The following is a 13,745-nucleotide window of genomic DNA, read 5'->3' as shown; positions in this document are numbered from 1 at the left end:
TCGATATGAATATTTCCCTTACGTCACCAAATTTTTTGAAATGGTGCCATAGGTCTTCCTCAGTTGCATCCTTGGAAAAACGTGTGAAGTAAAACGACGCTATATCTTTCTGATCTCTCTAGTTTCCTCGCCTGTAGCTCCTTCCATGTTCGTCTGTTTTACCGGCGTATCTTAGACTGGGACCCTCCCTCAGGTTCTCTCTAGCTCTCATTTTTCTCTGTCTCCTAGTGCTAACTCTCTCCCACCTTGTGTTTCTCTCTCTACTCATTCTCTCTCCTGCCATAAAAAGTGCATAGTAGTTAGTTGTACTTCCAATCCTTTATCTGTGATCTAACAATTATATTTTATATTATTTGAACAACTTTATGCTTTCCTTTTCCTTTTTCTATTGGCTATCTGAAATGGCAATCAGTCCGTTTGATAAGAAATTAATCTATTTGATCTATGTGTATTGCATTCATATAATGTTGTGGGTGACTTAATGCAGGTCAGGATTGTCCATGAAGGAATGAGATTTCCTTTGTGGTTGCATGGTCATACTGTCTTCACATTCCAAGTGGCTTCTGTTTTTCCGAAGAACGTGGTGGGTAAGATGATGCCTATTTCTGTCTTCATAGTTCTTTGGTATACCATCACATGCTTGATCAAAGCAGCAAAGATCATTAATGACACTTTACTTTTTGCTATCTATTTATATGTGTGTTACTTAATCCCTCTTGAACTGTTGTGACAAACATGATAGAGATGTAGTATCGATATAGATGCCAAAACAAAAATGCAAACTATGTTCTTCATGATTAGGAATTTTTTTTCTTTCATTTGAAATCAAGGATCTTTACTTGAATTTAAACATCATTTGTTTTAGCTTCTATTTGGTGTTCTTCTCATGGTGTGTTTTAACATCATTTGTATAGGAATTGGGCAGCATTTTTGCATTTATGTTTGGTGTTGGTCATATAATTTATATTTTTATATATTAATGTAGTTTGCTTAGACTTTTATAGATCGAGTGATTTTATTGCTTGAAGCAAACATTTGGATAATTTATTGGTAATGTATCATTTTTTGTGTGTGCAAGGATGAGTTGCCTTCCTATGAAAGTTTGTCATAAATGGTTTTTAAACCTTATATTTAATGACTTAATTTGTTGCATTTGCACTTTTTATTAATTATTAGGGAAATATGTACTTACTTGGGACTTATATTTTCTCCCATAGGTATTTATTTTCAGTATTACTATACAACTATACAACATGATTGTTATCATTTAAATTATTATTAAGTAGTAGGATATCTCATGTTGGGGGTAGCTGAGAAGGGTGGTATTATGCATAATTATTTATTATTCTCTTCTTCAGTGGATTCTTAAAATTCTAGTATAAGTAAGTCTCTTTTGATTATCTGTCTAACACGTGAGACTTTGTTAGTACAACTCATGCCAGGAACTGAAGTTGTTGTTGCTCCAAAAAGACGCAAAAAAAGTTTGGATTCAACAGGAGATTCACATCTAGACTCCTCTAATAAAGAGCATGCTGCTAAGATGTTGCTTCGTTTACAATATCCAGATGGATTATGTAGTACCAAATTACCAATACTCATGTCAAAGGAGTTGAGCTTCTTGTAAGGCTTACTTTTGTTGCTTTTGTTCACCCAGAAACAGCCAAAAAATACTCATTCAACATGCTTCCGTTGGTTTCAATAGTACCCAGAGTATCCATGGAGAATGTTAATATTTCCAGAACTAATATTATGAAAGCCAAAAGTGGTTCAACTACTAATGAAGTTGAGAATGGATATACTGACATGACAGAATATCGACAAGCAATTGTTCGGCTGTTGATTTCAGAATCTGTGGCTGAAGGACATGTGATGGTAGCTAAGTCTCTTCGCCTTTATCTGAGAGCTAGCCTACATTCATGTATGTCAAGTGGTCCTAATATCCTTTTTACCTGACCCATTGTATTTTAGGATCAATTGTATGTATATTCTCGCAAATTTAATCGTGTATTGATGTTTGGTGTTAATGTTATCTATTTCTGTAGTTTGGAGACAAGCAGTGTCTAATTGTATTTTGACAGTGCATCTAGCTGTCATGCAGCGCAATTAAGGAATAGGCTGTTTGTTATTTTGAAAAGCAGTAGGTTTTCCCTGGTTCATAAACTTAAAAATGGCATTTGGAGAAATTTAGAGTCGAAGGATTTATGGAGGTTTGCTCCTTTTTTTGGTGGATTTGTTAGTTTTGGAAAGAGTATAATTCTAGATTTTCCAATGGATGATATTAAGCTTACTATTTCCTTGAGATAGAATTTTTCACTTTGTGTTCAACGTATATTTCAGTTGAAAAATTATTTGTTCTTTCAATTTTGATATCTGATTTTAACAAGAATATTGCTTTTGTTATTGCATAGGGGTTTATTTGAAGGCATGTAATATTAATTTGGAAAAAAGTATTCCTTCAATGTCTCTTTTTCGTGCCAATTCAAACTATTAAATTTGGATGCAAAAGCTACATCAGGTGTCTTTGTGGATACTATAGATTGATTGGTCAACCCAAAATTAAGTTGTAGCAGCTCTCTCTGATGAATCCAGTTACAAAGCAGAGGAAGAGGCTACAAATCAATCTCAGAATCCAAGGGGATTACAAAGTCTTGTACGACTATGGTATATCACGCAACTGAAGGCAATTACCTCCATTTCGGGTATGGAGGTTAGTTCATTTATTATAGGCAATAAAACCTTGATTCATTTTGAAGTAAGTTGTTACAAGCTTGGGAATAATGGGAAGGTTCAGTTGGCCTATAATTCTTCAGAGAACAGTGGCAAGGCTGCTGAAATGTTGTTTTTATTGACCTCTGGTGAAGAATATCTGCATCATGGGAAACTTAATGCATATGAAGTTGCTCTTGGTGGAAGATTCAATAACATCAATATTGGGGACCTGAAGCTTTTTGAAAGGATGAATATGGGTAAGAAGGTGGGACCTCAATCATACTATGACCATCCTTATACTCCAACTTCACCAATCGTCGAACTAAATTGGCTTTATTACGAGGTGTTTTCTTTTGAATCATGGACTCAAGCTTTGTCCATAATTCATAAGCATTTGTGTAAGTAGAAACATGCTCGAAGAGAGTTTTGTCAATGTACTTACGGATCATAGCAACGGCCTTCCGATTTAGTAACTCCCACTGAGCGTCACTCTTACCTTCTTCCTTATTTTTGTAGATGATGGGATCAAGCAAATCCTTGCAGTATAGATGATCCTTGTTAAGACTTTGGCAAGTGTACCAAATCGTTACAAGTAGTAAATCTCGGAAGTCTGAGTATCGTGTCCGCAGGGATTTTATTGCACTTATTCAATACCTCTCAATTTGTAAGTGGGAGTAAAGTAGTAAAAATAGGAATGAAAGTAGGAATAGAGTGCTATTATTAAAACAAATAAGAAAAAGGGAAAACAATTAATAGAAATGCCAAGACCAGACAAACCCAATTGGCCTACGATGCATGTAAATAGGATATTCATTATCAATGAAATGGTATTAGTTCTACCCACATCTGTTGACTACTTGCCCCTGATGCCTCACGTTGGCAAGCCTATTTTAACTACCTATCTCCCAAATGCCTTTGTGAAGATTCAATAATTAAAATGCATTAAGATTAAGTTCTAGATGTTGCTTAAATGCATGGGCAGTGAGTTATCATTCTATGCCTAGCAATGCTAACCCAATGATTCTTTTCTTTAGATGTTCTATTAGGTGTTACCCTTTCCCAAGCGTATAACCCCTAAAACTGATGCATGCATTGAATCTTGAATATTATTGAGAATTACCCTCTCCCGAGCGAATAAAACCCAAAAAGAGATCTAAGAATGAATGCAAGAATAAAAGAAAAGAAATAGAACAGAAAAACCTGGAATAACTTCCTTTGCATTGATAACTCTTGAAGCTCATTGTACATCGTTGGCTTTTTAGGCCTGCCAGGCCCTAGCTAGGGGTTTAGCCACTCATGGCCATTGAGGGCTTACAACTGGGGATGAAAGAAAGAATAAGCTAATAAAACAAAGAATATAGAGAGAAAAGAAACTCAGGCTTGAGGAACTGAGAGTAGTGCTCTGAGACGGGATGATGTTTCCTTGGGACTGCCTCTCTATTTATAGTTGCTGAAGTGGGCTTATGGGCCTTCGTAGTCGCGCTCAGCGCCACACCTCGCGCTTAGCGCGTTCAGATCACGCGCTGGGCGCCCCATGCACGCTGGGCCTGTGCTTCTGTTGGATCGCGCGCTGGGTGCCTAGCTGGGCTTAGCGCGCGTAACGGTTTCCACCTTCGTGCTTAACGCCACGCTCAGCGCCTGCAGTTAGTTGCTCGCTTAGCGCCTGATGCACGCTTAGCGCCCCTATTGGATTGGGCCTGCTTCAGAATTTCTTCTTTTTTCTTCCTTTCTGTGCCACTTTTGCTAAATGTATCCTCATATTTCGCATCTGCAACCAGAAATTCAATTAAATTAATTTTCTCACTTTTAATTACAAATAACTGCTAAATAATTAATTTAAGCCAAAATTTGACTATTTAACTCCTATAAATTCACAATTATTTAGCAGTTATCAAAATCCCCCAAATTAAACTTTGCTTGTCCCCAAGCAAACCAAGAATAGAAATAATTTCCAAACAAGTTCTGAGTGTTTCAACGCTGTCAATGGCCTTAGTTCCTCCTTCTTCCAGTGGTCCTTTCCGCATCTGTCAACATCTCAAAATGAAAGCATAAAACACACAAGTGGTTAGTCAGTCCTTTGGAGTCTTGATCAAATCTGGCTTGCCTTACTTTCCTCACAAGGCTGGTGTTTTCCTCTGCTCACAAGTGTATGATTTAGTGTCTGCAATTTTCTAACAACCTGCAAGTAAGATTCCAAAGTTTTGCATTTCCTCTTAAGTATAGTTATCTTTAGTTACCCTCAGGTGGATCACTAAGGACTTTATTGGCTTGTATTGGGGCTTGGATCACAAAAAAAATCATGGTTTTTCTTGAAAATTCAAATTAGGATTAAGAGAGCAAAAATTTCTACTACTTCTGATGCATTCTTCTTAACCCTTTTATTTCCCCACAACACTTTTCTTTTGACACCTTTCTTGCTCTTTGTTTCTGCCCTTTATTTTACTCATGATGATTTTTTTTTTTTTAGAATAAACTGGGCTTCTAATTTGTGAGAGGTGTACTATTGTCTTTAGCTACCTATTTTCCCAAAATCCCCCAAATTAAAACCTTTATAACCCATTTTTGCTCTCTTATCATCCTAAAGGGTAGGACTTATCATTTTATTGGCTCAAGGGTTAATTCGGAATAACATGATATATAGGCTCAATCATGGGTGCAAGGGGAAAAAGATGATGTCGGGTTGGCTTTTTGGCTAAGTAGCTAGGTATAACAAACATGGCCTTGATCATATCCACCTTAAGTAACTATTCTAAAAATCCAAGAGTGATGCAAAACCAGGAACTTAAAAACAGGCGTTTTCTCTCACAATTAAGTTCACACTCTCACCGGAATTAAAGCAAGTATACGGCATACCAGTTATGACCTTGTTCCATCAGACTATCCTTCCCACCTTGTGCTATTCATGTTCCACTTCCTGACCTGACTCGTGCTTCCAGAACCAATGTTTCCAAGGACTAGTGGCATCTCAAGTGTTTCAACCTTTCAGAACAAGCTCAAAAATTATGACTGCTCAAGTTATCATGCAATTATTACTCAGAAAACAAATGCTGAATCTCTCATATTATTACTACTACTTCTTTTTAATACCTAAACAGACCACAAAACACAAAAGAAAACAAAACATAAAAGAAACATCAGAACATAAAAGGAAAACATCAAGAAAAATCAACTGCCTCCGCCCAAGTCCGCCCATGGGCCCCAGTCAGCAGTGGCTAAGTCAGCAATGAGGTCCTCATCGACTGCAGGATCCTCAGCGACTCTAGAAGGCTCTTCCCCCCTGTCAGTGGAGGGCTGGTCTCCTGGCCAGGCGACTCGCTGACGATAGGCCTCTGGAGTGGTGAGCGGGGGGTCCATCTGCAGGTGTAGGGACAGCCTGTGCATATTCTCCATGATGAGCTGCTGTCCAACGTGAAGGGACCTCAGCATCTGCCCATGCGTGTCCATGGATGCTGAGGTGGAAGCAGGTGGATGTCGCGGTCGCTGGGATGGCTGAGACGGAGACTGGGTAGGTAGGGGGGCCTCGGAAGCTGATGCTGAAGCTCTGGTGCGTGTGCGGCGAGGCCCAGGGAACGTGATCGATGGATCGGCGGGGTTCCAGCAATTCTTCTTCACATAGGCTAGGTTGATCGCAGGGCTGAGTGACTCAAAGATCAGGGTATCAGAAACCACCCCCTGAATGTCGCACAGCGCTGTAATCAACGCTGGGAACCCGAGCCTCGAGGTGCTGGACTGGGCAATCTGGCTGATCTGCTGTGATATAAAGCTGCCCACATCCATGTCCATGCGGCTCACCAAACCGTAGATCAAGCGGGCCCTGTCAAGATTAACATCAGATGTGTGAGAAGTGGGCGCAAGATCGTAATAAGAAAGGACACTCCATGTCTGAGCAAGTGTCGTCATGTCCTTCCTCAGCAGCTTCCAGGGGAGACCATCAGCATTAAGGACAAAGCGCCCCCCTGGAGTGCACAGTGTGGCCGCGATGGTGTCAGGATTGGGGTGAGTGCTGAGGTATCTGGTGTATGCTGGAAACTCCTCCCCGTCCTCCAAGATAACCGGGGTGTCGAGGAAGTCGTTAATGGTGTCAGCATCAAAACGAACGACCTGTCCTCGCACCCTGCAGAATCTGGGACTCTGGTCCTCTGGATCATAAAGGTTCGAATATAACTCTTTCACCAGAGCCACGTCGATCCGCTTCTCCGGAAGGTGAGTCAGCACCTGGTCCCATCTGTGCCTCCTGAGTTCCTGGAGGAACTCGTCAAACATCCCGGGTCCCAGTTCAACATTCCTCTCCGGAAGGATGTTCCGGAGCTGAATGTTGTCTTGGTACCGGTGCCAAGCTATCTCAGATGTGAAGCGGGAAGTGTCCCAGTTGGCTGCTTCCCCTGGTGTAGGCACGGCGCGGCGCTTGCGAGAAGCCATCTGAAAAACAACAGAAAATAACAAAACAGATTGCAATTAGTAAACCAGGGGTGTGTAGAAAGTAAAAGGAGGGGGGTGCAGTTATGAAGAATGGGGGTGCAGAAAGCAAAGAAGAAGGGGGGTGAAGTTAGAAAGACTGGGGGTGCAGAAAGAAGAAGAAGGGGGTGAAGTTAGAAAGACTGGGGGTGCAGAAAGAAGAAGAAGGGGGGTGAAGTTAGTAGAGAGGGGTGTAAAGAGTGAAGCACGAGGACTGGTGGCCCTAAGGCCCAGCCTCGCGCTTGGCGCCATCCTGCGCGCTGCTGCTGGCACACGCTTAGCGCTACAAGAGCGCGCTTAGCGCGTGCTTCCAGGTTGATGAGCGCGCTTAGCACGGCGGCGCCCGCTAAGCGCGCGCTTCGTATCCTCTGCTGTGTCTTGCACCGGCTTAGCGCGCTTCTTGTTTCGTTCCTCATGATGTCCATTGCCGCTAAGCCTATGCACAAGAGCTTAGCGTGCCGATACCTGCAAGGCTAACAGTGTAATCCAGATTCCAGCTTACCTTTGGTTTCGTGAAAAAAACGTGAAAAAGCACAAGGGAATGATGAAGGTAAGAAGATGCAGAGAGGAGGAGTGCAGGAAGTGTGAAAGCGTAGAGAAAAGAAAAGGAAATGAGGCGCTGCACTTAAAAAGGCTCCTGGGAGGCAACTGAGGCGTTGGGGAGTTTCGAAAACTCCCCAGAATTTATGACGTGCGCGCTTAGCGCGCATGTGGCCGCTAAGCGCACCAAGTAAAGCGTCCCTTCGTTGCCCCTCAGACTTTAAAATTCAAATTTGAAAAACTTACCTGGGCGCTTAGCGCGAGGTCTCGCGCTAAGCGCGGGTCTTCGTGCAGCCCACTTGATTTATGCTATTGGCACCCCTCCTTTTGCTATTTGTACCTGTGGGCCTTTGCTTTTCGTACCCCCTGTTTGCTATTCACACCTGTTGGGCTTTTTTTTTTTTTACAGAAATAAAACTCTACATTTTTACACTAAATGTTGGGTTGCCTCCCAACCAGCGCTTAGTTTATTGTCCTTAGCTAGACAGTAGGCCCTCTCAAGGATCATTTAAATAGATAATGGTCGTCAATCGCTCTAATTGCCCTCCGTTATACGGCTTTAAACGCTGGCCATTGACGATCCATTTCTTCTCGAAGCTCCCTTCTCTAGGGTCCACCAATTCCACTGCTCCATGAGGTCTAACTTCTTTTATGATAAACGGCCCAGACCACTTGGATTTCAGCTTACCTGGGAACAGCCTTAGTCTTGAGTTAAAGAGCAATACCTGCTGTCCTGGCTGGAACTCTCTCCTCTGTAGCTTCTTATCATGATATGCCTTCGTTCTTTCCTTGTAAATTCTGGACGATTCATAGGCATTCAGTCTCATCTCTTCTAACTCCTGAAGCTACAATTTCCTCTTTTCCCCGCATGCATTTTTGTCAAAGTTAAGCAATCGGAGAGCCCAATATGCTTTGTGCTCCAACTCCACTGGTAAATGGCATGACTTCCCATACACTAGCTGGAACGGTGATAAGCCGATGGGGGTCTTGAACGCTGTCCTATAGGCCCAGAGAGTATCATCGAGCTTCAAGGCCCAATCCTTTCTGGATGATGCAACTGTCTTCTCAAGGATTCGCTTGAGCTCCCCGTTAGAGATTTCTGCTTGGCCATTCGTCTGAGGATGATAAGGTGTGGCCACCTTATGTCGGACATTATAGTGCTCCAGGACTTTCTTCAACTGGTTGTTGCAGAAATGTGTTCCCCCATCACTGATCAAGGCTCGTGGGACTCCGAAGCGGGGGAAAATGTTCTTCTTTAGAAACTTGATTACAACCCTGGCATCGTCCTTCGGCGTAGCTATGGCCTCCACCCACTTGGAGACATAGTCAACTGCTACCAAGATGTAAATATTCCCGTATGACGAAGGCAGGGGTCCCATGAAGTCTATGCCCCAACAGTCAAAGATTTCCACCTCCATGATGTTCTGCATCGGCATCTCATTTCTCCATGATATCCCCCCTGTTCTCTGGCATCTATCACAACAACGCACAAACTCGTAAGCATCTTTAAAAAGAGAGGGCCAGAAAAAACCTGATTGTAACACTTTTGCTGCTGTTCTGTCCCCGCTATGATGTCCTCCGTATGATGAACTGTGACAGTGCCAAAGAATACTTCGTGCTTCTTCCTTTGTGACACATCTTCTCAATACATGATCTGCCCCTGCTTTGAATAAGTGGGGGTCATCCCAAACATAGAAGCGTGCGTCGTGTAGGAACTTCTTCCTCTGATTCCAAGTGTACTCCTCTGGAATGACTCCTGTGGCTTTGTAGTTTGCCATGTCTGCAAACCAAGGTCTGGTGGTAACCTGCAAAAGAAACTCATCAGGAAATTCATCTCTTACCTCTGGCTCTTCCTTAGTGACTTCTTCATTCTTTAACCGAGATAAGTGATCGGCTACCACATTCTCGGATCCTCTCTTATCCTTGATGATGATGTCAAATTCTTGCAATAAGAGGACCCATCTAATCAACCTTGGCTTCGAATCGGTCTTGGCGAGCAGGTGCTTGATGGCAGCATGATCTGTGAAAATGGTGACCTTCGATCCTATCAAGTATGATCTGAACTTCTCCAAGGCAAAGACAACAACTAGCATTTCCTTCTCCGTGGTGGCATAATTCAACTGTGCTTCATTCAGGACCCTGCTAGCATAATAAATAGAATGAAATACCTTATCGTGTCTCTGTCCGAGGACTGCTCCTATGGCATAATCACTGGCATCGCACATCAGCTCAAAGTCTTTACTCCAGTCAGGTGCAATCATCACAGGTGCAGTAGTAAGCTTGTCTTTCAGTGTCTGAAATGCTGCTGAACATTCTTCATCAAACTTGAAGGCCACATCTTTATTCAACAGGTTGCTTAGGGGTCTAGCAATCTTTGAAAAATCCTTGATGAATCTCCTGTAGAACCCTGCATGCCCCAAGAAGCTTCGGACACCTTTAACATTCAGTGGTGGTGGCAGCTTCTCTATAACCTCTATCTTTGCCCGGTCAACTTCAATCCCTCTAGCTGAGATCTTGTGGCCCAGGACTATGCCTTCTCGGACCATGAAATGACACTTCTCCCAATTCAGGACTAGATTAGTCTCTACGCACCTCTGAAGTACCATCTCTAGGTTCCTCAAGCAACTGTCGAATGAGGATCCGAAAATCGAGAAGTCATCCATGAACACTTCGACGCTTTTCTCCACCATGTCTAAAAAAATGGCCAGCATGCACCTCTGAAATGTGGCTGGTGCATTACATAACCCGAATGGCATCCTTCTGTAAGCAAAGACGCCAAAAGGGCATGTGAAGGCCGTCTTCTCCTGGTCTCTAGGGTCCACCGCAATCTGATTATATCCTGAGTATCCATCCAAGAAACAATAATACGCCTGCCCTGCAAGTCTCTCCAGCATCTGATCCATGAACGGTAGAGGGAAGTGGTCCTTTCGGGTGGCCTCATTCAGCTTGCGATAGTCGATGCACATTCGCCAGCCCGTGACAGTCCTTGTTGGTATCAGGTCATTCTTCTCATTCCGCACCACTGTCATTCCACCTTTCTTGGGAACCACCTGTACTGGGCTTACCCAAGCACTGTCGGAGATGGGGTATATGAGTCCCGCCTCCAAGAGCTTGAGTACCTCCTTTCTGACCTCTTCCTTCATTGTCGGATTTAGCCTTCTCTGGGGTTGCCGGATTGGCTTGTAATCCTCTTCCATCATTATCCTGTGCATGCAATAAGCAGGGCTGATTCCCTTGAGATCCGTTATATGCCATCCAATAGCTTCCCTGTGTCTCTTGAGGATACCCACTAACCTGTTTTCTTCTTCTATTGTGAGTGCATTGCTGATTACTACAGGCTTGTCTTCCTCCAAGAACACATACTTTAGGTGATCTGGCAATATCTTCAACTCTACCTTCTTCTTCTCGGACGAAACTTTCTCTTCTAGCTTCTCAAACTTGGCTTCTCCCTCCGGAATACTGTCTTGTCGATCCAAGTCTTCCAAGCAAGCCTTTAGATCTTCCTCCTCTTCACTGGTCAGACAGTCCAAAGCATTTACCATTGCTTTCTCCAGTGAAGACTGTGGTGGCGCATAATAGATCGATATGAACATTATGAGCTGTCCCGTAATAAACCCAGTTGTTGCTGATATTTTCTTCATTGCTTTGAAGAGGTCGAAGGTGATCTTCTGGTTGTCAATACTCAGCTCCAAGTTCCCATTCCCCATATCCACCACACAGTTGGCAGTCAGCATGAATGGTCTGCCTAAAATGAGGGGAATGTCTGCGTCTTCTTCGATATCCATGATCACAAAGTCCACCGGGAAAGTAAAGTGGCGGACCTTGACTAGGACATCTTCTACCACCCCGTAAGGTCGTGTAATCGAACGGTCTGCTAGCTGAAGTGTCATCTTGGTAGGATCGATCTTCAGATTCCCAATTCTTTTACACATTGACAAGGGCATCAGATTGATGCTTGCTCCTAAGTCAATGAGGGCCTTATTCACCGTCTCCTTCCCTATGGTGCATGGGATGGTAACACTTCCGGGATCCTTAAACTTCTTGGGTAGCTTCCTCTGTATTATAGCGCTGCAGTTACCCCCTACCACAATGTTCTCATTGTCTATGTACTTCCCCTTCTTGGTGAGGATGTCCTTCATAAATTTGGAGTAGAGGGGCATCAGCTGTAAGGCTTCCCCGAATGGCATAGTGATCTCCAGCCCCTTGAATATTTCCAAGAAACGCTTGAAGTAGTGTTCCTTGTTCTTCTTGGTGGGCACCACAGGATATGGGAGATCTTGTGGTAGGGCTGGTGGTTCTTCTTTCCTGGCTTCCCGTGCTTTCTGGCTCTTGGTTTTAGGTGGTGATGCCACCTTCTCTTCGACTTTTGTCCTGTCCTCCTGTGTCTCTGTCTTATCTTCCTCTATCTGGTCTTCTTCCTCAACCTTACCTTCCTCTTGTGCTTTCCTCTGCCCTCGAGTTAGCACGGCCTTGCATTCTTCTTTTGGATTCTTCTCTGTGTTAGCCCCGAAAGTTCTAGTGGGCCTTTCAGCTTTGTCTTGTGCCAATTGGCCCATTTGAACTTCCAGATTCCGAATGGCTGCATCCGTGCTCTTCTGATGGGACCGTGTCTCCTGGATGAATTGCAGCAAGAGCTCTTCTATGTTGGTGGGCTTGTCTTGCTGATTGGGGCCCTGGCTAGGATGCTGGTATGGCGGTTGGTATGGTTGTTGATTCCTCTGCTCCTTGTACTGGTTTCCCTGATTCCTCCACCCTGAACCTTGCGTGAAGTTCCTTCCTTGATTGAATCCTGGTGGCCCATGATTGAATCCTGCCCCCCCTTGGTGGAATCCAGATGAGTTCCCCTGGTTGTAACCCTGATATCTGCGATTTGGTACGCCCATATAGTTTACTTCTTGAGAAGTATCCTGTTGGCTTACACAATGTCCAGGCTCATGGGTTCCTCCGCATGTGGGGCATCCTTCTACCTGCAAAACAGAAGAGTGGGAAGAACTTACCGCTTGTAACTGTTGAGGTAGTTTGCTGAGGGTTTCGGTAAGGGCTTCAATCTGCCTCGTCAACAGCTTATTCTGTGCCAATGTCGCGTCTTGCGTGCCAAGTTCCAAAAGGCTTCTTTTTGTAGGCACATAGCTTCGATCACGAAGGATTGCTTGATCACTGGCCGCCATGTTCTCGATGAGCTCCATTGCTTCCTCCGGAGTCTTCAACTTGATTTTTCCCCCTGCGGACGCGTCTAGTAGTTGTTTCGAGTGGGGTCGCAAGCCATCGATGAATATATTCAGTTGTACCGGCTCGCTGTATCCGTGTGTCAGTGTCTTTCGTAACAGCCCGTGAAAACGGTCTAGTGCTTCGCTGAGGGACTCATCCGGAAATTGGTGGAAGGAGGAAATCTCCATTTTCCCTTCGGCGGTCTTCGACTCTGGGAAGTACTTCTTTAAAAACTTTTCCACTACTTCTTCCCAGGTTCTTAAGCTGTTGCCTTTGAAGGAGTGCAACCATCGTTTTGCCTCTCCTGTTAGAGAAAAAGAGAAGAGGTTAAGGCGTACCGCATCTTCTGGGACTCCAGCGATCTTTACGGTGTTGCATATTTCGATGTACGAGGCAAGGTGAGCATATGGATCTTCGCTTGGAAGACCATGGAAGAGATTCCCTTGAATCAGCTGGATAAGGGAATGCGGGTAGGAGATATTTGCGGCTTGCACCTCCGGTCTTGCAATACTTGTGAAGAACTGAGGAGTGGCAGTGTTGGAGAAGTCTTCTAAGGTGACTCTTCGTGCCGGTTCCCCGTCCATTTCAGCGTGATGTGGAGAGAGAGGAGGTGATGTGTGACTGCTTCCTTCGGTGTCCTGTTCCCTTCTTCTTCTTACAGCGTTGTTACGCCGACAAGTGGCTTCGATTTCCAAGTTGATAGGGACCACGTCTCCATATGCAGTCCTAAGTCGCATAAAAACAAGAAGGCACTACCCGTGCAATTATAGAAGAAAGAAAGACAGAAGAGAAGTAAAGATAAAATACTGATAAAGTAAGCCAAGAAAAGAAGG

At 43.8% G+C, this 13,745-nt stretch overlaps 1 pseudogene; it reads left to right on the top strand.

The window, feature by feature from the left end:
• Positions 1-481: 481 nt before the first annotated feature.
• LOC102664149 (peroxisome biogenesis protein 1-like) lies at positions 482-3,115 on the top strand (annotated as a pseudogene).
• Positions 3,116-13,745: the final 10,630 nt, after the last annotated feature.

Source organism: Glycine max, chromosome 20 (genome assembly GCF_000004515.6).
Source record: "Glycine max cultivar Williams 82 chromosome 20, Glycine_max_v4.0, whole genome shotgun sequence".
Lineage (NCBI taxonomy): Eukaryota > Viridiplantae > Streptophyta > Magnoliopsida > Fabales > Fabaceae > Glycine > Glycine max.
Note: the sequence above shows the minus strand (reverse complement) of the source record. Positions and strands in the feature narration are given on the sequence as shown.